Genomic DNA, 5,018 nt, shown 5'->3' with positions numbered 1-5,018 from the left:
TACTACAAATACTAGTACTAACAGTGGATATACTACTACTACAAATACTAGTACTAACAGTGGATATACTACTACTACAAATACTAGTACTAACAGTGGATATACTACTACTGCAAATACTAGTACTAACAGTGGATATACTACTACTACTACAAATACTAGTACTAACAGTGGATATACTACTACTACTACAAATACTAGTACTAACAGTGGATATACTACAACTACAAATACAAGTACTAACAGTGGATATACTACTACTACAAATACAAGTACTAACAGTGGATATACTACTACTACAAATACAAGTACTAACAGTGGATATACTACTACTACAAATACTAGTACTAACAGTGGATATACTACTACTACAAATACTAGTACTAACAGTGGATATACTACTACTACAAATACATGTACTAACAGTGGATATACTACTACTACAAATACAAGTACTAACAGTGGATATACTACTACTGCAAACACTAGTACTAACAGTGGATATACTACTACTGCAAATACAAGTACTAACAGTGGATATACTACTACTGCAAACACTAGTACTAACAGTGGATATACTACTACTACAAATACTAGTACTAACAGTGGATATACTACTACTACAAATACTAGTACTAACAGTGGATATACTACTACTACAAATACAAGTACTAACAGTGGATATACTACTACTACAAATACTAGTACTAACAGTGGATATACTACTACTACAAATACAAGTACTAACAGTGGATATACTACTACTGCAAATACTAGTACTAACAGTGGATATACTACTACTACAAATACAAGTACTAACAGTGGATATACTACTACTACAAATACTAGTACTAACAGTGGATATACTACTACTACAAATACTAGTACTAACAGTGGATATACTACTACTACAAATACTAGTACTAACAGTGGATATACTACTACTACAAATACTAGTACTAACAGTGGATATACTACTACTACAAATACACAAATACAAGTACTAACAGTGGATATACTACTACTACAAATTCTAGTACTAACAGTGGATATACTACTACTGCAAATACTAGTACTAACAGTGGATATACTACTACTACAAATACTAGTACTAACAGTGGATATACTACTACTGCAAATACAAGTACTAACAGTGGATATACTACTACTACAAATACAAGTACTAACAGTGGATATACTACTACTGCAAATACTAGTACTAACAGTGGATATACTACTACTACAAATACAAGTACTAACAGTGGATATACTACTACTACAAATACAAGTAGTAACAGTGGATATACTACTACTGCAACTACTACTACAAATACAAGTACTAACAGTGGATATACTACTACTGCAAATACTAGTACTAACAGTGGATATACTACTACTACAAATACTAGTACTAACAGTGGATATACTACTACTACTACAAATACTAGTACTAACAGTGGATATACTACTACTACAAATACTAGTACTAACAGTGGATATACTACTACTACTACAAATACTAGTACTAACAGTGGATATACTAGTACTACAAATACTAGTACTAACAGTGGATATACTACTACTACAAATACAAGTACTAACAGTAGATATACTACTACTGCAAATACAAGTACTAACAGTGGATATACTACTACTACAAATACTAGTACTAACAGTGGATATACTACTACTACTACAAATACTAGTACTAACAGTGGATATACTAGTACGACAAATACTAGTACTAACAGTGGATATACTACTACTACAAATACAAGTACTAACAGTAGATATACTACTACTGCAAATACAAGTACTAACAGTGGATATACTACTACTACAAATACAAGTACTAACAGTGGATATACTACTACTACAAATACTAGTACTAACAGTGGATATACTACTACTACAAATACAAGTACTAACAGTGGATATACTACTACTGCAAATACTAGTACTAACAGTGGATATACTACTACTACAAATACAAGTACTAACAGTGGATATACTACTACTACAAATACTAGTACTAACAGTGGATATACTACTACTACAAATACTAGTACTAACAGTGGATATACTACTACTACAAATACTAGTACTAACAGTGGATATACTACTACTACAAATACTAGTACTAACAGTGGATATACTACTACTACAAATACACAAATACAAGTACTAACAGTGGATATACTACTACTACAAATTCTAGTACTAACAGTGGATATACTACTACTGCAAATACTAGTACTAACAGTGGATATACTACTACTACAAATACTAGTACTAACAGTGGATATACTACTACTGCAAATACAAGTACTAACAGTGGATATACTACTACTACAAATACAAGTACTAACAGCGGATATACTACTACTGCAAATACTAGTACTAACAGTGGATATACTACTACTACAAATACAAGTACTAACAGTGGATATACTACTACTACAAATACAAGTAGTAACAGTGGATATACTACTACTGCAACTACTACTACAAATACAAGTACTAACAGTGGATATACTACTACTGCAAATACTAGTACTAACAGTGGATATACTACTACTGCAAATACTAGTACTAACAGTGGATATACTACTACTACAAATACTAGTACTAACAGTGGATATACTACTACTACTACAAATACTAGTACTAACAGTGGATATACTACTACTACAAATACTAGTACTAACAGTGGATATACTACTACTACTACAAATACTAGTACTAACAGTGGATATACTAGTACTACAAATACTAGTACTAACAGTGGATATACTACTACTACAAATACAAGTACTAACAGTAGATATACTACTACTGCAAATACAAGTACTAACAGTGGATATACTACTACTACAAATACTAGTACTAACAGTGGATATACTACTACTACAAATACTAGTACTAACAGTAGATATACTACTACACACTACTGCAGCTGTTAGTCCAAATAATAGAAAGCCCCGCCATCTTGCGTGAGCCCCAAACCCAGACATGACAGATCATCCCTGTAGACCAAAACCCAGGGCTCAAAGCACTGATGGCACAATGAGGCAGAGACAACTCTGACCAGTCAGTGGTCTGCAGTGGTCACGTCACATTGTAGAATCTCTTCACCCGCCTTGGAACCTCGGCTGAGCAAGTACAAAAAAATAGTACTGGGTACCAGATTCCAGGTCCTTTTATGTAATGGAAATGCAAAAAGGCCAAGCTGAGTTGAGTTGAGTAGAACCGGTACCACGTAGCGGAAACACGACATAATGAACATGACTTGAGCATTTTATGCAGTCACTGTAGAGTTATGCAGGGTTTTGTAGTGGGTTGCAATCTGTAATTTCACCAGTAGATGTCACTAAGTATTACACACTTAACCTTCATGTATAAATGATTAGCAAAAATTTGACAAAAGACATCGCAAATAATAAATTCAGCCTTGTACTTATTGATAGTTAATCTAAACCACAATCTCTTCCAAACTTGACCGAAGTACTTTGATTGGCTAAAAACTTTCAGGAGTTGACATGAGAACTCCTGTCCCATTCTGTGGAGCTATCATCCACCACATCCACCTCCTGTCTACCGAGCAAAAGCAAAAAGAAGCAGATCCCTCACTGACAAATTAAGTTCAGATTATACATGTCCATGGTCTGCAGAAACATACAATGGCAACATTTTTTGTGGTGACTGGGTTGTACATGTTTTGTTTTGGCATGAGTGTCTCTCTCTCTCTCTCTCTCTGTTCCCTTTAATTTAGCCTTGAGTGCTTCCTCATTTTCTTTCTGTCTCCGTGTTTTTGTCTCTCCTCTGTGTCTCGCTCCCACACTGTCATACACACAACAAACCCACCACTACCCCCTCTACTTCTTCGAGCCTTGCCTATAATGCTGTGCTTCATAGAACTATGCATCCCTAACCACAACAGCAGCACTTGCTCACACACACAAACATACACAGAGAGGAACCCGCTGTCGCCTAAACATTCTCCAAAATAATCATGAGAATCAGTAAAAAAAGCTACAAAGCAAACATGTGTGGTGAACACCAAACATGAAATCTGGGGTCTGGAACAATTGAAGGGATGTCACAACTTTTGCTTTTCAGGGAGTTTCATCTCATCAAGTGAATTTCTTTTCTCTGCATTTGGTCTTTTTTTATTTCCTTACAGTATACTTTGATTAAAACACTGAAACATATTACTGTAGTCCAAATCAGCTTAACCATTTTGTGTGTTTTTGTGTTGTTTTTGGAATTTTACATCTATTAAATCATATGAAACTTTTTTGTGTGTTTTCCTCATGTTGCTCTGTGAACTCTGGGTTGCATGTTTTGTCAAAGTTGCTGCCTAAGTATTAAGTTGAAGTTATTGTTGAATCTATAGGGCATTCATGCTATGTAGAGACGCCTGCAGCGACACTTGGAAGTACTCTACTGGCAGCAAAGCCACTCCTGTGCCTGTGAAACTCCAGCTGTTTATTTCCATCTGAAGGGATAACAAATACAGCATAAAGTGCCCATACAAACATAAACATGGGGAATATTCTTGAGTCTGTTGCATGTTTTCACATAACATGTCCGAAATACCATGAGGCTTCAACAAATAACTAAAATAGCATTGCAATGAAAACAATTCCACAAGCGAAGCCTACGATTTCAGGGAGGATGTGACCATTTACGTGACAAATCTGTTTGTGTTCGCTTGAAAAGCCTGCCACAAACTGGAGCTATCTGCTGAGCAAAAAGTAATTCAAGACCATTTGCTCAGCAGATAGCTTGTTGTGTGCGTCTAACTTTTGGTGAGTACAAGGCCTTGAAGCGAAGATGCAACATGTTTGATATTTTTCACCTCATGAAGTGAAAAACTCACCGCATGAGCTACATGTTGAGGGCAGAAATTCAGGTGGCCAATCAAAACGCATTAGTGACTCCAGATTTTCTCAGATTGACTTATTTGTCAATAAAGTCAAAGTCGAGTCGACTTGTCATATGATGACGTCATCATA

This window comes from Sphaeramia orbicularis, chromosome 11 (genome assembly GCF_902148855.1).
Source record: "Sphaeramia orbicularis chromosome 11, fSphaOr1.1, whole genome shotgun sequence".
Taxonomy (NCBI): domain Eukaryota; kingdom Metazoa; phylum Chordata; class Actinopteri; order Kurtiformes; family Apogonidae; genus Sphaeramia; species Sphaeramia orbicularis.
Note: the sequence above shows the minus strand (reverse complement) of the source record.